Genomic DNA, 27,136 nt, shown 5'->3' on the forward strand with positions numbered 1-27,136 from the left:
ATTATGGGAAGAGACGGAGGAGGCTGAAGAAAGGTGTTATTACATTTATAACAAACTGAAGGGCCAATGGCTATATTCCAGATTTCATGTCCATTTTGCTAGTAATACTTTTTCTGAAGAGGAAAGATGTGTAACTGCAGAGAGGAAAAATACACTTGTAAAACCTTTCCCACATTACATTCACCCACAATAGGTGTTCATTTTCAATCAGAAAAAGTAAAAGTGAAACAGTTTTCATATTTTATTTTTTTCCTGACATTAATTTTATCACATTTATATCCCATTTTTCTTTGCACATACTCCACATACCAACCAAACCCAGACTGTTTAGTTTCAGCCAGATGGTAGCCTCATATGCCTTCAGACCACACCCTTTGACTTTTTCCAATACAAATGTTAACACCTACGTTAGGGAAAAGTGTGAATGGCCTTAACAGTAATACTTAACAGAGAATCTTGCTGAAATTTCAGTTTGATTATATATGTATGAACAGATTCAAATGCCCTTTGGGGTCCAGACTGGTCTATTATGACTTTGGAAGAGCACCTAGGCATGTCTTCCTGGAATAGTCTGTTCTCATGTGGTGCTTAAAATTAAAAACAGGATTCAAAAGTTAAGTCTCATAGATAAAGAAATTTATCTTCACACATCATGAAATTCAGCGTGCAAGAAATAATAGAATCATCCTTGTAGATAGAGGCTCTTTAAGTGAATAAAAAGTAACTAAAAGAAGTCCAACTGGGTCTCTTCATCAGGAGAAACTTCCTAACTGTTAGAGCAGTACAACAATGGAACCAATTACCTAGGGAGGTGGTGGGCTCTCCAACACTGGAGGTATTCAAGAGGCAGCTGGACAACCACCGGTCAGGTATATTTTAACTTGGATTCCTTCATTGAGGAGGGGGTTGTACTTGATGGCCTTAGAGGTCCCTTCCAACTCTATGATTCTATGATTTAACCAATTATGAATCACCTGTCAAATATCAAACCAAATATGGTGTCAGACTATGGTCTGAAGGCACATAAGGCCAGCTTCCGAAGCTAAGCAGGAGCAGATCTGGTCAGTTCCTGGATGGGAGACTGCCTGGGAACCATATGTAAGCTGCTTTGAGTTTCTATCATGAAAAGGAAGGTGGGGTATAAATGTAATAAATAAATAATCTAAACATTATTATTATTAATGTTATTGTTGTTGTTTAATTTTTATGCTGCGTTTCCTAACAGAAGAAGACCAGGGCAGCAAACAAGAGACAAACCATTAAAAAAAACTTAAAACATCTCAAAAACAAAACCTCTTAAAAACCTCTTTAAAATAAAACATCTTAAAAAGTTCTTTTTTAAAAAATTAAAACATCTTAAAAAGCAATTCCAAAACAGATGCAGACTGGGATAAGGTGTCTACTTAAAAGGCTTGTTGAAAGAGGAAGGTCTTCAGTAGGCGTCAAAAAGATAACAGAGATGGTGCATAATATTTAAGGGGAGGGAATTCCACAGGGTTGGTGCAGCCACAGTAATGGTCTGCTTCCTATGTTGTGCAGAATGGACCTCCTGATAAGATGGTATCTGCAAGAGGCCCTCACCTGCAGAGCGCAGTGATCGACTTCGTATATAAGGGGTAAGGCAATCTTTCAGGTATCCTGGCCCCAAGCTGTATAGGGCTTTGTACACCAAAACCAGCACCTTGAGCTTGACCTGGTGTAGGTTTCTAACTAGTATGTATAACAGAGTTCTGCTTACCATTTACTGGTTATTGTGTGTTATTACATTGTCATTGGCTCACAGTTGTTGGCTTTTTGTAACATTTCACTAGAGACTTGCAGAATTGTCTATAAAGCTCAGTTCAGCTGCAATAGCAAAGGCAATACCCATTTTATAGGCTAATAAATATATTCAATAGGTCTCATTATACTTTACCAGAATATATTACATGAAAACCTTTGGCTTGCCTACTCTTTGTAGGATATAAAATAGAATCACAAGGATAACTCCCATCACTCGGTTTATGCCTGAATCAGATGTGTGTGTGTGGATCTTTCAGTTGGCCACTGGGGCCAGAAATTATTTCTTCCACTTGGTCTCTACCTCTACCTTTTTCTGGATCACTAAGAACTAGAGAAACTGGGATGCCATTTCAGTTTTGAGGAGGGATGATATTGTCGTAAAGGAAGGCAAAATTATTAGCAAGGTTTAAAGGCCCATTTCTTGGTATTAACACGATAAACTGCTTAAAAGTAGTGCTTGTCAAAACCTGCAAGGAATTCAAGTGCATCACGGAATCTGTAGCAATACTATAAAATTAAGGTAAAACAAAAGGAAAAGGACTTATGCCTTGGTCTATGAAGTAGTTTGTAAAAGTAGTCCCTTAATGGTAGCACCCATTTGCTCTGAAGAATATCAGCCTGTTCTCTGAAACATAGAGGGAAGGATGGTCTAGAGGGGGTCCTGTTGGTGACTTTCCCCCCCAAGGCCTTCCAAACCTATAGCACGCAATGTCTCCAAGCAATTAATTAAAACACAGCCATTATTGGGGAAGGCTTCAAATGCTGCATGAAAGTCACACTCTGGCGGGGGAGTGAATTGATAGAGAAGCCTCCATGGAGGTGCTTAAAAGGCTCTTCAGATCCCAAACCAGAGTTTTTCTTAAACCAGATTTTGTGGTTTTTCTGCTTACACAGGTGAAGTATTCAACAATGTCCCTGTCCCTTGTTATAAGATAGATAATATATTTATCAAATAGAATAAAAGAACAGCAGGCTATTATTTAGACATATAATTGTACAGGGTTTTTGAAACATCATGTTCTTAAAATTGTGTGTGCCTACACAATTATTGGTGCATACATCTAGCTTTTAAAGTTGTGAGGCAACACGCTAACTCACAATCTTTAAGAACAGAAGAATAGTTTGGACCATGGGTCCATCATTCCATATTCAACGGCATCTTGCTAGAACTTTCTGGCAGCTCATAAGCAAGGTATTATGGTTGCTTGTCCTTAGTATATGTCACTTAAAAATATATGGCCTCTGAAAATGTGGGGTGGTTGCATATGAGATCCCCCAATGGGGATATGTGTGCGGAATCCTGGTTTCATGCACGTGTGGCCCCCAGCTGGATGAAGGCAGTTTTCTCTTTTCCTTACCTGTTGTTTCCTCCTTCTTTTGTGTATCATTTCACACACGTATTCATGTGTATCAGGTGTCGTTTATGAATTCCCATGCTGTTTTTTAAAAGTGGTTGCTGTGAGACAGACTATCACCCGAACATAGAAAATCGCATAGTTTTAACATTGCAGTTTGATACAGTAATGTGTGGAATATTGCAATTTTTTTAAAAAAACCACTCATAATTTCCTATCTTCACAGGAAATTGAAACTCTGGACATTTTTCATGCCTTGTGGTGGAACTTTATTATATATGCCACCACACCAGTACGAACCTTCTTCAACATCTGCCTACAGCATCCTTGGAAATTTGGAATGCATGAATAAAATGCAATATACCCAGCTTCTAACTAGGTACCCATAGGACAGAACTGTATACATAGATTTGGTTGCTGTCCTCTCTTTGTTGTTCTTTGTGCTTGCTGTTTTTCTTTTCTTTCTTTATTAATTTCCATACTATTAAAAAAGCAAAGGAAGCCATATTGATCCTGGGGGAGGGGGGACCAAAATCCACAGTCCCACAATACCAACCAACCAAAATGTCACAAAATAGTGACGAAGCTTTCTACCCAGCTCTTCATCAGGATGGATGTCAAGCAAGGCAGAGGAGGACCATGGGGGTGGGTGGGAGAGAGAACAACTGGCTTGATTTTGAAACCACAAAGTCTGCATTTAGTCACAATCAGGATGGAGTATAGGAGAGGAAAGCAGACCCTATTGCATTATGATCTATTAGGTGCTATGCAGGTTTCAGGCAACACCTAGGACTGCTGAGACAAAGAAACACATCATGGTTGATCCACATTTTTTAAAATATAAAATCAAGCAGTTACTTGGATCTGTCTCCAGCCTTAAGCAGAACATACAAATTCCTCGTTAAGCAGAAAACAGAAGCAGTTTTTATATCAGCAAACTTGAAGATTATTTTTAGGTGCTACCTAGGTAAAACAGTAAATAGAAGCCAAGTTAGGAAGCATCACCTAATGACTGGAGCAGCACTTGGAATGAACTAATTCACTGAATTAATGCAAAAACCTCCCAATTACACCAGAAAGTAGTTCCTGTAATTCCCAGATGAACTGAATGTCAATTGAGTTCCTTTTGCAGTGGAACTTTGGGCAATGTTTAGTTCAAGTCAATCTGAATTTGAATTCATTAATTATATATATATATATGGGGGATTCATTGCCAGTAGCGTAGTGACAAGTTCAGAAGTGCAGGGTCTCTTCGTGTTAGTCACAGCCACCACCCCTCCCCCTTTTTTGCTGCTGAGTTGGGAATAAGATCCTTTTAATGCCTTCTCCCACAACAACAGACATCCCCATGAGCCAATCAGGATGACAGGAGAGTGTTAGCTACTGAGAAGAGTTTTCTCAGTAGCTGCCTCACCACCATTCACTCTGATGGGCTACAATCCACAGGAAAGGACAAGGAAGCATGTGAGACGGTTCTTCTTAGTGGCTAACACACTCCTTTTGTGCTGATTGGTTCATAGGATGCTGGAGACATAGGTACCCCACTGGGATCCTGCTCCAAAAAAAGTAAAGGGTCTAAGACCCCCTGAGACCCTGGATGCCTACACCCCTGTTCATTGCACTTAACTCTTTGGGTAGGGACACACTTACTGTTGTGCCATTTCCAATGCATTTCCACCTCTCTTTTCTGAAATGGGGGCACACAATGCTAGTCAAACTCTGCGCCTTTTTACTTTAAAACTCTGGTCGGATCAGCCTGAGTACATTTTTTAACAATTCAATGTCAGGCAGATTTTGCAACTGATTGGTAGATCAACCCATTTGTCTTGCAGGTATGGCCAATGGCAATGCTTTGCTGCAGGCTTAGGTAGAGACAGTGATTGGCCCAGCACTTTGCTGTGGGCAGTCCTGAAAGATCTGAAGTCAGCAGTAGGGAAGGGAGATGTGTCCAGCAAAGGCAGAATCGCTTCAAAACACACCCAGAAAAAAACATTCTGGTTGCTTTTCAAGTGACTAATGTGCCCATAGCCTTTGACTGCATTTGTCATTTTTATGTATAGTATCTGAAAAGTGATGCTGCTGTTTAAGCTTAAAGATCATAATTGTTGGGAAAAATTAATAAAACAATTGTTCACATTACATAGTATGTGTGTGTTTTGATGTTTTCTTATTCTTAAGGATATTTTATACTTTAGCAGGGCAGCTTGTAAAATTCTGAAGACTGGGGGGGAAATGCGGAGGACCACATGAATGAAATATGAATGGTGAATTGAACTGGATCAGAATTGGTTCTTTTTTGGAAAGTGCAAACTGGAACTGGAATTAATTCCTTTTTGGAATTTCATAGAATCATAGAATCACAGACCAGTAGAGTTAGAAGGGGCCTATAAGGCCATCGAGTCCAATCACCTACTCAGTGCAGGAATCCAAGTTAAAGAATACCCGACAAGTGGCTGTCCAGCTGCCTCTTGAATGCCTCCAGTGATGGAGAGCCCACCACCTCCTATTTGGTTCCATTGTCATACCACTCTAACATTTAGGAAGTTTTCCTGCTGTTCAGTTGAAATCTGGCTTCCTGTAACTTGAGCCCATGATTCCGTGTCCTGCAGTCTGGTATGATTGAGAAGAGATCCCGGCCCTCTACATTGTGACAACCTTTCAAGTACTTGAAGATGCTATCAAATCTCCCCTCAGTCTTTTCTTCTCAAGGCTAAACATGCCCAGTTCTTTCAGTCTCTCCTCATAGGGCCTTGTTTCCAGTCTCTGATCATCTGTGTGGCCCTCCTCTGAACCTGTTCTGGTATGTCTGCATCCTTCTTAAAGTGTGGAGTTGAGAACTGGATGCAGTGCTCAAGTTGAGGCCTAACCAGTGCTGAATAGAGGCACTTCGTGTGGTCTGGAAACTATACTTCTGCTAATGCAGCCTAAAATTGCATTTGCCTTTTTTGCAGCCACATGATACTGTTGACTCATATTCAGTTTGTGATCAAAAATTCCAAGATACTTCTTGCATGTAGCATTGCTGAGCTAAATACCCCCATCTTATAACAGTGCATTCGGTTTCTTTTTCCTAGGTGTAAAACTTTGCCCTTATCCCTTTTACATTTCATTCTATTGTTTTTGGCCCAATGCTCCAGCTTATCAAGATCCCTTGGAACTTTGTTTCTGTTCTCCAGGGTATTAGCTATCCCTCCCATTTTTGTCATGCAGATATGATAAGCACCTCCTCATCTAATTAATACAAATGTTGAAGAGCACTGGGCCCAAGACTGGGCCCTGTGGTACCCTGCTCATTACCTCCCCCCAGTTTGAGAAGAAACCATTGATAACAATACTCTTTGGGTATTATTCTGTAGCCAACTGTGGATCCACCTGATAGTTGTTCCATCCAGCCCACATTGTTTTCAAGGTGCTTACAGACTGACAGTTTTATAATTTGCACCAGAATTTTCCCAGGGATTGATGTCAGACTAACTGGTCTGTAGTTCCCAGGTTTCTTTTACAATTGTTTTTAAAATGAACTCTCCAAGTAGTAGATTGCAGGGAATAGAGAGCCACTATCATAGTGGTTACGGTGTTGAACCAGAACCTGGGAGACCAGGGTTCAAACACCCACTCTACCATGAAGCTCGCTGGATGGTGTCTTCCCATGGGCCTACTGTGAGAACGGGATATTGGACTAGATGGGCCATTTGCCTGATCCAGCAGGGCTTGTCTTCTGTTCTTATGACCAATCACTGTCTCTCAACCTAACCTACCTCCCAGAGATGTGACAATAAGATGTGGAGGGAAAGAACCATGTACACCACCTTGAGCTCCTTGGAGGAAAGGTGGGATAGAAATGTAATAATTAATTAATTTAACCAGGTACAAGATATTGCTGGTTAAGTCCCATCAATTTCAGTGGGTCTACTCTAACTCTGGATCCAACTCATACTATTTAAAGGAGTACACAAATACCTGCTCCTTCCCCCCCCCTTTTTAAGTTTCTTGTCTTCTTAGATTAAGAGATGCTTTAATAGAGATTTGTATCTGTTTAACCCTCTACTAAATCATAGGGGCTATATACATGTCATTTCTTCTTCTTAATTATTATATTATTAATATCTTGACTATATGCTGGCATGCATAAACCAAATGTTTGTGTAGAAAAGGAGGTCAACAATCCAGTGACCGTGGAATATTTCCCTCTCCAAAATATTTATTTAATACAGTAATTAACTTGCATTATTTAGCAGTGATGTTCTGTCTCAGCCTGGCCTCCCTGGTCAACTTTCCTACTGTTTTGCTTCCCAGTAGTTCTGTATCAGGTAATTGTGAATATGAAAATACTCTCTGTTTCCAACAAATCTTTTGCTAAGGAGTGCCTAAAACTATCAAAGTACTAATGGATTAATAATTTGTGTGGTTGTGGGATAGAAGATTGTTCAACCCATTTTCAAGTAGATGGTGTTCAGGAATTTACATTTTTATGTAGGAAGAAAGGCAACAGGAAGCATCTCCTCTGTCCAAGTGAAGAGAAGCCAGATGGCGTTTGTTGACTGGAATATGGGAACTTGGACCACAGAGCATGATGCTGAAATCTCCACAAGAGAAACAAATATGATAATTGAAAATAATTCAGTTGCAGTTACTGTAAAAGTTTTCTATGGGATGAGGAGCTTCTTCAGAGAGGAGCAGAAAAAGGAGGTGACTTACAGAAGGCAGATTCAGAATGAAGGATACGGTGGGCAGACCAAAAAGTGTGGCAGATTAAATCTTCTTGAGACTGTTCCCCATTCCTATCTTACAGGACAACTGTGGAATGAAATGGTACCCTGAGTTTCTTGGCGTAAGAATGGGGTTAAAATGTAATAAACAATAATTAAAACCCAAAGTCATGGATGCTTCAAAATCTGCAAACTTCATTTGTCTCATATTTGGTTTTATAAAATTTGTCTGATCTGGGGATATATTGGCAAAACCAGTATCTTTTAAGCAGCAAACCTGTACATGCTTACCTGGGGGTAAGTTCTATGGAACTCAACAAAACTTGCTTCTTAATAGATATGTGCAGGATTGCACTGTGAGTTCCATCAGAATTGCTCTAACAGGTTGTTCAGAACTGTCTTAGACTGCATGGAAATAAAACTAGAGACCTTATGCTACACCATATTTTGAGTTTTCATATATTTATGCAGTCTTACCTTCACTTCTTTGGACTCTCGACTCTGACACATGTAGACATTTATATCTGAAAATTTCTGCAGGAAGTGTTATATTCATTCTGCTCTTCAACACTGGAATGTGGTTCTACACAGCTGGAATCATATCCATTGGCTGTCCATTGTACAAGAACTGCGCAGGTGAAGGAATGTCTGTGCAAGGAAGTGGATGAGCATACATCCTAATATGTCTGATAAAAGGGCGCAACAATTAATAGGGCTATGAAATAAATTCTTTCTGAGATAATAGTTACAGTATTAGAACATTTTTTTCAAAGTGGTAGTTGATTTAAGAATACCATATAGGGATATGTAATTAAGAAAGGGATAAAGGACTATTTTTTCATAATGCATATGCTCAGGCGCAAGTTTTCAAGAACAAAAGGAGGGATTCCTACACATCACAGGTAATATGTGGACCTGTTTGCCCAAAAGCTAGTAGTATGTATAGTGGGTAGAGTGTTGCATTAACATCAGGAAGTCCTGGGTTCAAATCCCCACCCAAACCTGAAGATTACTGGGTGACCTTGGCCCATTTGCCATCATTTTTGAGCTCTTTGGAGGATAAAAACAGAGCAAAAAAGTGACATTAATAATGCTTTCAAAAGCTGATGGAAAACTTCCATTCAAAATGGACAAAATCATTGTGCAAAGAAAATCTATCTGACATTGAATTGAACTGAATTTTACCTATTCATATGCACTGCCTCTTCCCTTTTTTCTTTCCCATCTGTATACTTAAGAACATAAGAACATAAGAAGAGCCTGCTGGATCAGGCCAGTGGCCCATCTAGTCCAGCATCCTGTTCTCACAGTGGCCAACCAGGTGCCTGGGGGAAGCCCGCAAGCAGGACCCGAGTGCAAGAACACTCTCCCCTCCTGAGGCTTCCGGCAACTGGTTTTCAGAAGCATGCTGCCTCTGACTAGGGTGGCACAGCACAGCCATCACGGCTAGTAGCCATTGATAGCCCTGTCCTCCATGAATTTGTCTAATCTTCTTTTAAAGCCGTCCAAGCTGGTGGCCATTACTGCATCTTGTGGGAGCAAATTCCATAGTTTAACTATGCGCTGAGTAAAGAAGTACTTCCTTTTGTCTGTCCTGAATCTTCCAACATTCAGCTTCTTTGAATGTCCACGAGTTCTAGTATTATGAGAGAGGGAGAAGAACTTTTCTCTATCCACTTTCTCAATGCCATGCATAATTTTATACACTTCTATCATGTCTCCTCTGACCCGCCTTTTCTCTAAACTAAAAAGCCACAAATGCTGCAACCTTTCCTCATAAGGGAGTCGCTCCATCCCCTTACTTAATTCATTTCTCATAAGTAATAGGAAATGTGGGCTCTTTTACCCATGCACACCCAGAAACATACACACTAATAAATGAGATGCAGTGTTTTGAAATGCATTCACACCACCACAAAGGACAGTATTAGACCGGACTGCAAAAATAGTTGGTGTTTGGGATCAGAAAAAAATCCCTGTGCTTAGCATCTGCTCAAAAATAAATTAGCAACTAAAATGAACTGCTCTCACATTGTAATCAAAGGGACAGAGGTGATGAACCTGGACCACAACAGGCCATGGATGCCGAGGTGAATCAATGCAGGGGCACAAAGGTGTGCATGCAAAGATATTTAAGAGCCACACACAACCTAATGTTTTGTTTGGACTGGAGGAGAAAAGATTGGATGAGTGAAAAATGTTTTGTAGCTAGACTTTAGTTGATGGTATCACAGAGCTTTTTGAAAGACTGTTTGCAAGGGGAGGTGTGGATCGGAGGCAGTGAAATGAAGAAATAATTCCACTGTGAAAGAATATGAGTGAATGAATATGTCCTTAAAACCTGTTCTCTGGTGGATCTTAACTGAAGACTCAGTTCCTCCACTTTCTCCCAAGGAACAGATATGCTTTTCATGAAAAAGACATATTTATGGACTGTCTTCATGTGTTCGCTACTTGAAAATGTTTAATTACAACTGTCTTTGATCAGGTTAAACTCACAAAATCTTTGAAAGCCAGGCAATATTAAATTACAAAGCAATTAATTTAGAACTAGTGAAGAAAGAGCACAGAAGTGTGGTTTTGCTCCAATGTGTCAGCCACTGAATTTGCAAAAAAGAGGAGGAATGTTGTTGTTGTTTGTACTGTGATATACAAAACAGGTCTTGATTACAACAACCATCACCTTGGCTGAAACGTATTGTCAGGAATCATCTGGGTCTGTTCCTTTAGGAATTCTTGGGGTTCAAGAAATGGGGCTAAAATAAATGTTTCAGTGTTTATACTGTTATGGAATTGGGAGTTGAGATAGATGATTTCTTTGGGTCCCGTTCAAGCTTGTGACCTTGTATCTGGAAGTTGGGATATGTAAGGAAGAAACCCTTGGTTAAGCTAATATGTGAGCTAATGGGATTGTCAAGTGGCCACCATTAGCATATCTAAGAATATAACACAAAGCGGTCCTGTGGCTACTGGAACTCTTTCTGGAGGGAGGCCCTTCTCCCTCCCCCCCCCACAAGAGCCAATGAGAAGCTTGCATTTTTAATTCTAGTCTGGAGAAGCTGGGAACTAGGAAGACACACAGAGAGGCCTGCTCTCTGCACCATGGCTTTGGGGTGCATCCCTACAAGCCTGATGAAAAAGCAGTATCTATTGGACTGTTAATGCTGTGAACCCCTCCATCTTAAGCTCAGGTTGTGCATATGTGTAAAGACACCATATCTCAGTATGCTGACGATACCCTGCTCTATTTCTCCATAACATCTGAATCAGGAGAGGCCGTGCAAGCCCTGAACTGGTGCCTGGATTTGGTGGTGGGCTAGATGAGGGCCAATAAACTGAGTCTGAATCTAGCAAGACAGAGGCGCTGTGGGTTGGTGGTTCCTAAGTTCGGATAATTGGCCAGGTGCCTGCTTTGGATGGGTTTGTACTCCCTCTGAAAGAGCAGGTCCGTAGTCTGGGCAGTGCTCCTGGATCCATCATTGTCGCCAGAGGCCCAGGTGACCAACGTGGCTAGGAGTGCCTTTTACCAGTATCGGCTGATAAGACCGCTGTGGCCGTTTCTGGACCAGGATAGCCTGACCACTGTTGTCCATGCACTGGTAACCTCCAGGATGGATTACTGTAATGTGCTCTATGTGGGGCTGCCCTTGAGGTTGGTCCGGAAGCTGCAGCTGGTGCAAAATGCAGCGGCAAGACTGCTCACTGGGGCAGGGTATCACCAACATGTCACTATGCTACTGAAAGAATTGCACTGGCTGCCGATTTGCTACCGGGCCAAGTTCAAGGTTCTAGTTTTGGTGTAGAAAGCCCTATACAGCTTGGGACCAGGATATCTGAAACACTGTCTTACCCCTTACATATCCAGTCGATCACTGCGCTCTGCAGGTGAGGGCCTCCTGCAGATACCATCTTATCAGGAGGTTCGTTCTGCACAATATAGGAAATGCACCCTTAGTGTGGCGGCACCTACCCTGTGGAATTCCATCCCCTCAAATATTAGGCAGGTGCCATCTCTGCTATCTTTTTGGTGCCTTTTGAAGACTTTCCTCTTTCAACAAGCCTTTTCAGTTGAGACCTATCCCAGTTTGCATCTGTGTTAGAATTGCTCTTAATATGTTTTCTTTGATAACATGTTTTTAATCCTTTTTTTAAAGATGTTTTTAAAGCTTTAAAAAAAATGTTTTTAACCTTGTTTTGTTTTAATGTATTTTAAGGTCTTTTTATAATGTTTTAAAGTGTTTTTAGCATTTCTGTTTGCTGCCCTGGGCTCCTGCTGGGAGGAAGGGCAGGATATAAATCAAATAATAAATAAATAAATAAATAAAGACACCATAGTCTCTGCTGACCTTCTTTCCAAGCAAACCAAACCCTAGGTAAAGGGCAGGAACCCCTGAAAGTCTCTTACCACTCGGAAATTGGGGTGGCACGCAACAGTACTTCACTTAACTATCAGTTGCTTATTGTATTACTTTTGGAATATACAGGTGAGTCTCATACTCGTATCTTAAGACTGATGAAAACATGGTGTCTGTTTCACACAGATAATAAGACTTAGGATCCAAAATATTTTTTCATGCATCTTAAGACCTAGGCAAACAACTCAACATGAGACTTGGCTACCAAATGCATTCTTTTTTTCTTATGAGTATGTAATCCATGAGACAAATTTATATCATGCAAATGTAATCAGAAGGACAAGTAACAAAACTATATATATATATATATATATATATAAAACTTGCTTCTTGGTGACATCTTCATGTCAGACAGGATTATGTGTTTTAGTGTGGATAGAAATATGATGCGGACTAATGTTGGAGTAATTTTCTCTTTACAATGGTAGATGGTTTTACTATGAATTCTTCTACCAAACTGTGATGTCCAACTCCAATATTTTCCCATTAATATATGTAACAATACCTGAAAATAACATGCCCCACATCCCTAAATCTGCTCCAGAGGGTTTGAGGATACTCCAGAGCAGATTTAGGGGTGAGGATGGGGCAGTAGGGAGAAGGGGAAATAGCCAAAATTTGCTTCCCTGTCCATTCTGCTGACAGAAATCTGAATGAGTGCGACTGCTGAATATGACTCAGCGTTGTGGGTATCTTCTGGCCATTGACACTGTGAACCATCACTGTAACTGCATCTGCATCTGTCATACAGAGGCAAAAGTGCTGTTGTTTTTTGTGTGTGCTGGACCCGCTAATGAGATTTAAACACATTGTGGCAAACTGTGTGCGACAGGGCTCATTAAATTGTTAGGCAAGATACCAGTAAATGGTGACACTGTCACAATACAGCCTTGAGCCCTTGCGATTACATCTTTAAGACCTCAATAACTTAGTCTCTGGTTAGTGAGGCTCACTGAAGCATGGGTAATTGTTAGATGAAAGTGACTTTGTGGGGATTAGCTTTAATGAAAAGAAAAAGGATAGTTATTTTGTTAGGTTGAAATCTTTCATAAATCAAAGCAAATACTGACAAAGAGGGTTCGTACAGGAAGAAGGAGGCTATTGTGGGTGAAATTAAAGGAACGGTTACTTTTATTATACAGCCACAAGAGTGGCTGCGTACTATAGTCAGCATGGATTTTTTGCATTCCGCAATGTTAAACTGAAAATACCCCCATGCCATTCTGATGCTTCCCATAAGCTCATTTCAAAACAAAACCTTATCAAATTTATAATCCTGAACTCAGAAACGCTTGCTTAACAACCTTCTAAATTTTCGCAGTGATACACAAAACAGTCAGAGAAAATCAAGAGTTCAAAGTGTAAAAAGAAAGAGAAAAAACCCAGACCCCTTTTGGACTTTTTTATCAGAGTTCTCATAATTTGTTGAAATTATTTAAAAATCAGCCATGTTCACAGAGTACCTGTAATCCTATTACTGACCTTGCCCCATACTCAGACCTTCATCTTCTGCAGTTTAAAAATGTTTAAAAAATGCCTGGGTGATTTTTATTTAATTTAAGAATTTTAGCATTGAACTCAATGATAAGGCCGGGCATGCTCAGGAAGAACCAACTCTCAGTGCTCTAAAAGCCAGAATCACAGCTGCTGAGCTTATCTAATCAGGGGGCCACCCCCACGCCAGACCTTTATTTCACTCTAGACAGTCATGGCTTCCCCCAAAGAATCCTGGGAAGTGTAGTTTGTGAAAGGTGCTTAGAGGAGACTCCTATTCCCCTGACAGAGCTCCAGTGGCCAGAGTGGTTTAACAGTCAGTCGCTCTGACTGAAGCTCTGTGAGGGGAACAGGGCATCTCCTAGCACTTCTCAGCACCCTTCACTAACTATGCTTCCCAGGATTCTCTGGGAGAAGCCATGACAGTGAAATAAAGGCCTGGTGTGGATGCAGCCAGGGATAGCTTTGGTTTAAATTTGGGTGGGAGGCTACATGTGCCTGCTGTAGAATAAAAAGTGGGGGAAACGCTGAAAAGAATGATAATGTTCACGATGTTTTCCTTTTGGAAAGGAAAGGGGCTTCCCCTCTGCCCAGTGCCAATGCATCCAATCTCCTCCCCTCCCCCTCCCTTTCCTCTTCCTCCCCCTTCCCTTTCTGCCCTCCTCCTCCCCTCCCTGCCCCTCCCCCAGGTCAGTTTCACCTATCCTAAGCTTGATTGCACAGGAGTAAATCCCACTGAACTCAAAAAGCATGCAAATAATTAAACCTGCCCTCCCCATCTCTCCTATCCCCTCCCTCTTGCCCCTCCCTCCCCCTTTCTTCACCCTTCTCTTCCCCTCCCCATTTCCTTCCAACCCCCTCCCCCCTCCTCCTTCCTCTTCCTTCACCTCCGCCCTTCCCCTCCTCCCCCCCCGGTGAGTTCTACCTATCTTAAGCATGATTACATGGGAGTAAATCCCAGTGAACTCAAAAAGCATGCAAATAATTAAACCTGCCCTACCCTTCCCCTACCCCCTTACCCCTCCCTCTCCTTATGCTCCCCTCTCCCCTCTCCCCCCTTCCTCCTTCCCTCTACTCTCCCTTTTCCTCCCCCATGGTCAGTTTTACCTATCCTAGCCATGATTGCACGGGGGTAAATGCCACTGAACTCAATAAGCATGTAAATGATCAGACCTGCCTTTTTCCTCCTTCCCCTCTCCTCTCCCTTCCTCCTCCTTTCTTCCCCTTCTTCCCTGCCCACTCCAGGCCTTCCTCCCCATGGTCAGTTTTACCTATCCTATGCATGATTGCATGGGAGTAAATCCCACTGAACTCAATAAACATGGAAATGATCAAACCTGCCCTTCTCCTCCCCCTCCTGCCTACTCCCATCCCCTTCCTCCCCTCTTCATCCCCTGTGGTCAGGTTCACCTATCCTAAGCATGATTGCAGGGGAGTAAATCCCACTGAACTCAATAAGCATGCAAATGATCTATCCATACTCAACAAAGTTGCACAGGATCCCATTTCTTACCTCCCAGATTAAAAAGCAGAGAAATTCAGTAATAAGCAAAAAACCTTGCAGTTTAAGAATGTACCTATAGCCCACAGATATTTCTATCAAACTTTAAAAAGTAAGGAAATTGGGCAGCTCTAGTGAATGCACCAGGGGAGCAGGAGACCTGACCACCTCTCTGAGAATTGTACTGCCCTACAAATTTGTCAAAATGCAAACACAATTTGGGTTGGTCTTTCACAGTCCAATCCACTTCCTGTGTATCTTGGAAGAAATTGGTAACGTGTGCCTCTGAGCATATGGTGAGTGGTGGAAACACCTGCAATCAGCCCAAATAACAGAAACAAGACATGTGCTGTGCTGATCTTGTTTTAGCAGGAAGGAAGCAACACTATTAAAACAGTTGATATAGTTCAGATAGTCACTTTAAATATGTTTGATTTACTTTGCAATTTTAGTGAAGTTTCCTATAGTAAATCATTTTTGTTTGCTTCTGTTTCTGTGAGTATAAGTACAGCAACACTTTGCAACGCTAAAAAAAAAGCTCCAAAAACAGGTGGAATAATGGCACTGACTGTTCTGCAGAATAGTTTCCAATAGACATGAGGAGTATCTCAGTTTGCACAAGATAAAATAGTGGGAGGTAAAATATATTCTAGCAAAATTCTAGGTGTGCTCTATGTTTTTAATTGACTATGCACACCTTTCCTTAAGTGGAGAAGTTCAAGCATAGCAGGCTGAAAACATGCATCTTGGGCAGGCCAAGTTTCTTTTTTCCAACAGCTAGAGTAATTACTGAAGTAGCAACATATTGTAATCTGTCTGATTTTACATCAAACTGCAGTTTCAGATTCAACTGTTAATGTGCCCAAAATAGAAATAAAGCATAACCTCCAGTTTGAAATATAAAAGGCTGTCTTCACCATTATATGACATTGACCAATAAAAAGGCTTTGAAATTAATAAAAATAAATATGACACAGATTTCTCGGATGAATAATGAGAGAAATATAATTTTCTAGGTTAGATTCTCTGTAGAAACAGTAGTAACACAGAAAAGAATCAAAGTAATAAGAACACCAACAAACATACAAAAATGTAATTCTCCATCTTTGGAGACGGCAGGTGTTGCCACCACTCACCATATGCTCAGAGGCACATTACCAGATTCTTCCAAGCTACAAGGAAGTGGATTGGACTGTGAAAGACCAACCCAAATTGTGTTTGCATTTTGACCAGTTTGTATGGCAGTCCAATATCTCACAGAGGAGGTCAGGTCTCCTGCTCTCCTGGTGCATTCACTATAGCTGCCCAATTTCCCTGCTTTTTAAAGTTTGATAGAAAAATCTGTGGGCTCCAGGTACGTTCTTAAACTGCAAGGTGGGAGAGGCCATGGGAGTTAGATCATTTAACTTCAGGTGTAAAGAAAGTGATGTTTGGCCACTGTTAAAGCATCTCCTTACCAAAACAAACAAAACCTCAGCAGATGGATGCAGCACTGTTATTAGTTTTTCTTGTTTTCCAAATGACTCTGGGCATTTCCACCAAGATTCTGCAATGAAGCCTGATAGCCAGTGTGTGCTGCCCTGGGTATAGACCACCCTACTGAAGTGTGATCCCCCAGTGACATCATGATTGTTCCAAATGAGTTTGCTATTATACAGATAATGCAGAGTAATCAATCCGTAATTTCAATGGACCCAAAATATCCCCGTCCCTTTCTCTCGCATAAGGGTAAACATCATTCCCATATCTAATTATGGAGAAATAGTATTTTTATAGCCGCTGTGCTGCAAGTGACTGTTTTTCTGTGTTACTTTTTATACTTCATAATTATAGCAATATTATCAACATTGTACTGCCACTTTTTTTAAAAAAAAAGCAAACTGATTTGCATATTTAATGCACATCCTCATTTAACTTCTTGTAATACTTGCCATTCATTGTGTTGAACTACTGAGTTCACAATGCTGATACTGTCAGAAATGGTCACTTAAGAGTTCTGATACTCTGCTACTTTCTCTAAAATCTACCTATGAGAAGTGCTTTGTTGAATTTGTCTTTGACAAATTAAAACTGAGTCACCGATTGCACTGCACTGCTGTTAAAATAACAATACTTAATTCATCATTTCTGTATCTTTGAGAAAGGCTAGACTATTTCCATCCTATTGAGGCATGTTCACCTGGTTCAGACCTTTGTCATGCTGAAAGGAATGAAAAATAAAATCAATAGTGGTAGGACAAATTAACTGTTTTGTTTCTTTCTCTAGAGTTCCCTTGAATCATTGAAAATGTCAACACAATTCATTGGAAAAATGACTCAGAGTGACAGGGAAAGGGAATTACCCAGATGGAGAGTGGATGCGGGTGTATGGGACCAGCAAGTTCGATTCCAGCTAGCAGGAGAAATGAGCACATTTAAACAGATGGCAAATCGTTTTACTTAGCAAAATGCAATATTAACACAATGCAACTGTATGTTATTCTCTCTGCCTCACTTAACATCAGCATCTCTTAGGTTACCAACTTGATTATTATGCAATGCCAATTGCAGACTGCCCATTGGACTCTCTCCTTCCTCCCCAAATCCAACAAACCACAAATAGTTATCAAAAGGATCATATATCTTTTGGCATTTGCCATAAATGCAAGAATGTGAGTGAGTTTATTGGAGGTGGTGGAAAATCCATCATGGTATAGTTATATATATAATAACTTATTCAAATTTATTTCCCTCTGTTTAATGCACTCTCCATAGAAGCGGCTTCATTAACTCCTTTTAACTGTGCTCACTATCTGGGCTCTCCCTCATTTTTTTTACTAGAACCTTGAGGTCCATGAACTAGAGCCAACTGCAAAATAGTGGCTCAGGAGTGGGCAGAGTCAGATGCAAATCGGTAGCTCAGGGGACAGAGCAAATTACTGCTACACTCCAGCAGTTGGGTTGCACATAAAAATACGTAAGTACATAAGAGACCTGCTGGACCAGACCAAATGCTTATCTATCCTAGCATTCTGTTCCCACAGGGGCTAACCCAGTGCCCATGAGAAACTCACAAGCAAGACATGACTACATCATCATCAACTTGTCCTTCACCAGTAGGTCCTAGGTCACAACAATATAAAATACATTATTAAAAACAGTTTAAAACAAATTACATTCACAGCTAGAAAAGGCCCTATCTATCTATCTATCTATCTATCTATCTATCTATCTATCTATCTATCTATCTATCTATCTATCTATCTATCTATCTATCTATCTATCTATCTATCTATCTATCTATCTATCTATCTATCTATCTATCTATCTATCTATCTATCTATCTAATCTCAAGTGTCAAAAGCCAGAGTGAAGAATTGTGCTTTCAGTATACGACAAAAGCTGTACAGTGAAGATGCCAAATGCACCTCTGTGGGGAGGGAATTCTACAAAACAGGGAATGCCCTCTCCCACCTCCCCCAAACCGCCAAGGGTTTTGAAACTATCAAAAGGGCCCCCTCTGCTCTTCTCAAGAGAGTCTGTAGAGATTTTTCAGATATTTGGAGCCTAAGTAGTTTAGGATTTTAAACACAAGCGTGAGCATCTTAAATTGAGCCTGGAAATAAACTGGCAATCAATGCAGCTGCTTTAAAACAGGGGTTATATGAGATCTAAATGGAACCCCAGCCAGCAATCTAGTTGCTGCGTGTTGGACCAGCTGAAGTTTCTGAGTTGTCTTCAAGGGCACCCCCATGTAGGGCATTACAATAATACACTCTGGAAATTATCAGAGTATGGAGCACAGTGACCAAGATACCTCTGTCTATAAGGGGCTGAAGCTGGTGGACCAACTGGAGCTGGAGACAGGTACTCCTAGCCACCAAAACCACCTGAGCCTCCAGGGCAGGGCCGGTTCTAAAGGGCGGCCAGGTGGGGCACATGCGTGCATTGCTGCCATCAACCAAGATGGTGGCAGAGGCTTCAGCCCCTTAAGGAAACCTCGGCCGCCATCTTGATTGATGGGAAATCTGCATCGCCGCAAAAAACAACGGAAAGGTAGGTGAAGCATGAGGATAGTGGGGATAGCAGAGGGATGGCAGGCAGTGCAGAAGCTACTGTCTTGCTGTCTGCAGATGCTTAAGTTCCACAGATCGTGGAAGGGGAGTGGAGGGGCCCACAGCAGGCTGGTACTCAAGGGCCCTGGCATGGCTGGGGCTGGCCCTGCTCCAGAGACAAGGTTGAATCCAGTAGCACCTGCAAATTATGGACTGATCCTTCCAGGGGAGTGCAGGCCATCTCCCCACCTCCTGGACTCGAGAACATGGGACACATAACATCTCTGTCTTTTCAGGTTTCTTAGCACTTATCCACTAGTGATTCTCAGCTACTGATATTAATCGTCTCTTATACTGGTGGTAATATATGGCTATCATGATTATATGACAGATGCTATTGGAGGTCACTGATTCATAGGGTCACCATAAGTCATAATCGACTTGAAGGCACGTAACAACAAATCATTATTAGTAACCTTTGATAGCCTTATTCTCCATTGGTTTGTCTAATTTTCTTTTAAAGCCATCCATGTTGGCAGCCATCATCACATACTTTGGAAGTGAACTCCATAGTTTAACTATGTGCTGTGTGAAAAAGTTTTTCCTTTGTTATGTCTTGATTCTTCCACTGTTCAGCTGCATTAGATGACCCCGGGTTCTAGTACTGGCTGATACTGCTGTTAAACAATTGGAAGTCAGAAACGTTTGTTGATCTACAGCAAATCATCCAGTGACTTACTAGAAGATCCCATGTCATGCAAGCTTCTACTCTAAGATGTAGCATGAGATCAATTTCCCCTGTAACTGACACAAAGGAGTACTAGGTGCCAAGAGAAATTCAAGACTGGATCCCAAGCACATTTGGTTAATTATACAGGGCTGTGAAAACTCAACAGAGATTTCTTTAAAAGCAGCCTTTTACATATATTGTCATATGTAAAACATTTAGTGGAAGAGATGAGCGGGCTGTTTTTAAAACCAATTCTTTCCATGTGGGTATTAAAAGCTTTGCATTCTTAATGAAGCGTAACGCAATTCATGCTAAAAAAATGCCAAGACTTTAACAAAGCAGGCAAAGGCAAGATGAAGATTACATTATATATTTATTCTAATGCTGTCTATTTTAATTTATTTATTTATTTATTTTTGCTGCTGCTGTTAGTTTATGCAATTGCATTAAATTGCTGAAAGTATCAACCTGAATCAGCAACAGAGATCCAGGTGAAGAATCTGGCTTCTTTGTGTGGAGCTGCCATAGCAAAGGCTGCAATGGGCTGCCTGTACAATATGACTCTACATTGCCAGTTGGTGGGCAATGACCAAAGGAGAGGGCTGTGACAATCACATCCTGCTTGTGGACTCATCTAGTTGGCCACTGTGGAAGGTTTGATGTTGCACTGTAGGCCTTTGTTCTGATCCAGCAAGACTCTTCTTACATTCTTATGCTATTGGAGACCTAGAGCAGAGGTCAACAACATTTTTGGGGCTACTGGACACATTTGGAATTTTGAGGACGTGCTGTGGGCACCAATCACAAAATGGATGTCAGGGGTGAATAGCATCCTGGCAGCCAATGAAATTTGGCCATGTTTAATGGGGTATGCTCAATGTAGGAGAGGCCAAGGAAGTGCAAAGAGGAAGAGCAAACAATCTTTCATGCACTGTGGATTTTTGAGGAGAGATTTATTGCGACCAGTTCATGCAGGCTCTATGATGGGGGGCAGATACTGCTGCACATTGCTGACCTCTGGCATAGAGGTAGAGCTCCCACATCCTGCAAGGAGTCCAGCAAGATGGAACCTTGGCTCTCCCTGCTCTTATCTTCATCCATGTGGGAAGAAAAGTTATTTTCTACTTTGTTCCATAGATTACTGTATCTTGTTTTTAATGTCTGTCCATAGCTATTAAAATATGAGTTTCTGGTCCTCAAACCTGCCTTGTAGTTTCATTTTGTGACTCAGAAACAGCCTCCACATACATGTTTTTCCCACAATAATTTTCTCCTCAACCTCCAGCTTGGGAGTGGGAGAAGTTTGCATGCAGATGCCCTCTATATACTGTTAGTCTTTCCATTGCCAAGGAGCCTACTCTTACACTAGTGCAGTGGTTCCCAACCTTCATGAATACAGGACCCCCTTTGTAAGCTAAAATTTTTTTGCGATCCCTGCCAGTTGTAATTTTAGTCTCTGTTAATTGAAAAAATGGTGCGTGGTAAAATCACATCTCCAAATATGCCTTTCCATAAAATATGCCTTTTCATAAAAAGCTCCCTGCAGACAGGGAGGTGTTGCTTTCTTTTCTTAATGCGAAGGTCCAATCAAATTGGGATCCCTCGACAGTCTGAAGATGCACAGTCCTGTCTCCCAACACCAGTGGTTTGCAGTGTTGGGCTAAGATCCAGGTTTAAATCCCCACCCAGCCATGAAGCCCACTGGGTGACCTTGGGCCAGACACAGTCTCTCAGCCTGACCTATCTCACAGGGTTGGTATAAGGATAAAATGGACAGGGGGGGGGCACTATGTGCACCATCTTGAGCAACTTGGAGGAAAGGTGGGATATAAATGCAATAATAATTAAATAAATACATACATTTCAGCTGCAGTAGGTGGACCCCAGCCTCAGCCAACCTGCTGAACGTTTTTAAAATTATCATCATCAAAACACAGCAATGTGGTGGGAGTGCTAGATTGTGAAGACAAAAGGATGGATAGATTGAGTAGGGGGGTCAGTGCTTTTAGGCCTTGGGATGATCATCAGAACTGATGACTTGGTTAGCGTGCACTTAGGGAATGAGTGTGCAGCAGAAGATAGATCAGCGCATGCAAACACACAAACACACCTGCCTCTCCTGCAAGCATCTGAAGGCATGCATGCATTTGGGCAAGTGGGAGGGGGGAAACCCTCAACTCTGCAGCATCTTGGAGAGAGAGGTGTGTGGGGGTGGTGGAATGTTTTGTGGAAGAAAGGGCACTGGCACACACACTTAGCTCTGCATGGGCCAAAAGTGAGATCTGGGCGGTCTCGCAAATAAGAATAATTTTTAAAAGGAGGTAGCAGCGAAGCAGGAGTCAAGAAAGGCAGGCAGACTGGCTGTCAGGAAGGAAGGGGGAAAGCAGCCTTTCCTTGCAGCCTTGCTTCTTGTTCCTTCATGAAAAGCCCTCTCATCTCATTCTGAGTAAGGGCATCGTCAGCAGCAGCAGTGCGAGGAGATGGGAGTTGGGATAGTAATCCCCTCTTCTTCCTGGTAGCACCTCTCTCAGCCTCCTTTGGCATCTGCCATACATACTACAAGCAGATACCTGCCCTCAGTGTGCCTGAAAGATGCTCTTTCAGCAAACTCCTCCCCTCTGGTTTGGAGCAAGGGGGGGTGTCATCTGTAGTGGCAGTGGGGAGCAAACAGTGTCCAGGTAGTGAAGACTTTTTATTTTAAAAAAGTAATAAATAATTCACTTCTTTATTGTTCATGGCCCCCAGGTTGAGAACCACTGCACTAGTACTAATGTTTTCTGTGTTCTGGCCCGTTTGCACTGGCTGCCTATATGTTTCCGGGCCAGATTCAAAGTGTTGGTTTTGACCTATAAAGCCTTACACGGCGCAGGCCCGCAATACCTGATGGAACGCCTCTCCCGATATGAAACTACCCGTACACCTCGTGCAACATTGAAGGCCCTCCTCCAGGTAAAGAGGCCCGGAGGATGATGACAAGATCTAGGGCCTTCTCAGTGGTGGCCCCTGAACTATGGAATAGTCTTTCTGACGAGGTGCGCCTGGCGCCAACTTTGCTCTCTTTTCGGCGCCAGGTTAAAACGTACCTCTTTTCTCAGGCATTTTAATATTTTAATATTTTAATATTCTTAGTATATTTATTGCATCTTAGTATACTAGAACAATTATGTAATATGTTTTTAGTCTTTGGAATTTTGTTATGTGTGTGGTATTGATATGTAATTTTATTATATTGTATTTTAAATTTATGCTGTTCACCGCCCAGAGAGCCGTTGGCTGTGGGCGGTATAGAAATTGAATAAAATAATAATATTAATAATAATTTAAATCCTACCTTATCCTTCAAATCTTTCAAGGTCCTCTATTACATCTCAGAAGTTCCTTCCTTTATATATGAAATCTCTGTTGAGGGTTACAGGTGCTTGTTGAGCCAAATCAATCACACCTGCTCTTTGGGGGAGTTCTTTGTGGTTTCCTTCAGTAAAAATGTTAATGAGTTTGCTAGCCAGCCCGGAAGTGCTGCCTCCTCAACCAAAGCAATCTTGTCTACTCTTTCTTAAGATCAAGTTTTGGGTCTCTGATAATGTAATGCTTTTACTTACAACCTGACCCTGTACTTCCTACCCAACGGAGTACTTTGTGGCCTTCTTGATTCCACTGAGACTATCCCAGGGAAGAGGAGCATATGCTGGAGTTGGCTCTTACACTGTAAGCCCTTAAGGGGCTATTGCCTTTTGTCTATAAAGCATCCTGCACGCTTCTGGTGCTGTATAAATAATTAAAAACAGCACAGCTCACATAAGATCAGCACACTTAGGAATTCAGGCGATTGGCGTTCTTGGCTGCTACAAGGACTATGGCAGAATGATGGGAAACAAACTCTTAAATACAAAATCTAGGCAAAAAGCCTTTAAATCAGCCTCTGTTGCAAACAAACATGTGTTTCCTAATTTAAGAGCTTGTTATACTTAGGGCACAACTGGGGCTGGTTCTCAGGTGTTTCCAGATGATGCAGAAAGTCTTTTGAGTGGCAGATGTGCTGATTCAGTGTCACTAACATTTCCAAGCCACACAAGATTGTGTTGATTCTTGCTTGTAGAAGCAGCGCGGGGGCTCACAGGATCAGTGTAAGAGGCACAATTTAAAACAGGAACTTTTACAAAAGAAAACCCCTCTCAGTTAGCATCATGTTCTTGTGACACCCCTCCCCCCATCAGAAATTGTTCCAAGCCCCCACCCACCCTCCCTTCTTGGAAGCAGATCTGACCCTTTTGCCCTTCCCAGTTTGTACTTTTCTTTAGCTCCACCCCACATAACAGCTCCTCCAAGAGGAAACAGGAAGAGGCTGGTCAACACGTTGCATCTGGAGCTCTTTAGCTGTGCCTGGTGCTTTATCACTAAACCCACCTGTTCCACTTTGCTTCTCTTTTGCCCTGCCCTTTTCCCTTAGTATCTTTCCCAACCCCCTTGCCTTGAATCCTGTTCAGTCCTGTCCATCTGCCTCTTCTAGATTTACCCAGGTCATTTTCCTGCCCAGTTTTGTCTCTTTTACCCTAACCCAGCCGTGCTGCTGACCAGGTCCTGGCTGACACATTAACTCCCCCCTGCCCGACATCTGGCGGAGATCTGCAGAGCAAAACTAGCTGCTTTTGGAAGAAGCAGCATGTGGGTTTCGTTCAAAATTTGAGGACCGGATGGTTGCCCCATTTCAGTTTTGCAAGGGCTTCAAATTGGCTACTAGTCTGGCCAGTGGGTGGCGTTCCTTGCAATATTTTCACGTATGAGTCGTTTGCTCTGAAGGCCACTTTCTTTCCTGCACCTGCCTTCTTCTTTTTTACCCACTCTTTAGAATAATTTTGCTACAATCTTGGAGCTCATTTGCTTGACAATTTCTTCTCACCCCCCCCCCCGAATTTAACTATCCCTATGGGGTATCCCATACGCTTTGATCGCCTTAAGTACATCAGCCACAGACCTTTTGGGTGTGGTTTCAGTATTATCTCCTCCAATCCTCTAAAGAAGGAATGGGGAACTGGGGTCCCTCCAGAGGTTGTTGGACTCCCATCAGTCCTAACCAGCATGACCAATAGGGATGATGGGAGATGAACTCCAACAATGTCTAAAGTGCCACAGGTTTCCCATCCCTGCTGTATCCCATGTCCAAAGAGACTTCTACTGTTTCCCCCCCATCTGGTATAATTTTCCCTAGCACCTGTGGAACATCTAATCTAGTGGTGGCTGTTACCCATTTGGACTGGTTGGGCAGAAGACAGAGAGGCCAACAGTAGATGGAGCCAGAACCAGTGACAGGCAGAGTCAGCCAATGGCAGGGAAAGCCAGCTAATTCTAGTTTTGTCCCACACCCGGGACAGCTTGTAAATAAGAAGGCAGGCAAGTGAGTGCTGGCTCAGGGCAGGCTGAAGTTGGTGGGGCAGTGCCCCATCTGCTCCAGTGGGCCAGCCTACACTGCTCTAATTCACCCAGATTGTCTCCCTCTAGTATAAGGTCAATTCATCCTTGCTGTTTCCTTTGCTGTACTCCTGCAGCCATAGCTCTGCCCTAAACGTCACCATGGAGTAGGGCACAATTTAATGATCTTCAATGAGACATGCATTTAAAGAATCAGTATTTGCAAAAGAGCAAATAACTGGTTTGTGCCAAGCCCTGCTTGCAATCTCAGTGGTCTAGAAACAACTAAACTAGCCTTCCCCAACCTGGTGCCCTCCAGTTGTTTTGGACTACAATTCCTGTCAGCCCCAGTCAGCATAGCCAATAGTCTGGGGTAGTGAGACTTGCAGTCCAAAACATCTGGAAGGCACTGGGTTGGGGAAGGCTGAATTAAATGCTTGGCCCTTCTTTGTGCTGAGATTGATTAGGCTGTTAGCAATTAAATCATATTACAAAATACACCGTTGCTAACCAGTGACTTTCAAACTGTTGACCACAGAACTGTAGCATAATAGGGGAAGATCAATCATGGTGGATGAGCTTCCTGAAAGCAAGCTTGTCAGTCATTGCTGACTTTCTGTAACATGCAGTCGCACGGGAGTGTCGGGCAAATGCATGCCTTGTTATTGTCTCCCTTGAGCCCTGTGTGTGCTTTTACGACCTACCTGCTAGTTTCTCTCCAACAGCGCTGACTCACAGAAAGAGCTACATCTGAGATCTACAGTCGTCTGTTCATGGCATAAGACTATTAGTATTCGAATCAACATAGCTTCCAATGGTGGTGTTACTTATAATCAGTTTGAGACGCATTTGTGCATGGCCACAACATAGAGGCTGTGGGGAATCGTGTGATTTGCAGCTAAAAAGGAATTATGCTCATTTTAGCTGCCCAATGGCAAGGCTTTGCTTATCCAGAATGAAGGATAATGACTCTCTTATACAAGCTGATGGCTGTAATGTGCTAGCAGAATAGTTCATAGGATTGAGAAGAAGGCCATGAGAGGGTAGGGAAGGATCCATCGTGTCTCAACCTCAGACCCAATCATGGCAACACAGCAGTCATTGGTTCTGTTACATCAGTGCTTCCTGTATGGCATAGCCAATGACCTCTCAGAGGAAAAGGATACATACTTGCTTCTTGCTTTTTAATATGTTTTTAAAGCTTTTTTTTTTTTTTTACAAAAATGTGTTTTTAAAGTTTTGTTTTAATATGTTTATAGGGATGTTTTGTTGTAGTATATGTTAAAGTCTGATTTTATGATGTTTTAGAGTGTTTTTAGTGCTTTTGTTTGCCACCCTGGACTCCTACTAGGACGAAGGGCGGGATATAAATCAAATAAATAAATAAGTTGGTAGTTGCCAGAGCTATATGTTTTACAAAATCCTCATAGGGCACAATCCAGCACAGTTAAGTGTATTTAAGCCCTGTAGAAAAGTTCACATATTTTGTTCTCTCGTGACTTGAAATCAATGGACCTTTAAAGAACGACTTTGGTTGGATCGTTTTCAGAGAGAGAAAGGATCCAGAAAATATACAGAAATAAATAATGTAGTAAGCAGAGCACAGCTGAAAAGTCTTATATAGGTCTGTGTGGACAGGCTGCCTGCTTTTTCAATGTGTGTGTGTGTGTGTAATAGTTTTGCTCTTCAGTAAATTGCCTTCCTCAGTTT

The sequence above is a fragment of the Rhineura floridana genome, chromosome 1, assembly GCF_030035675.1.
Source record: "Rhineura floridana isolate rRhiFlo1 chromosome 1, rRhiFlo1.hap2, whole genome shotgun sequence".
In the NCBI taxonomy this organism is placed as follows: domain Eukaryota; kingdom Metazoa; phylum Chordata; class Lepidosauria; order Squamata; family Rhineuridae; genus Rhineura; species Rhineura floridana.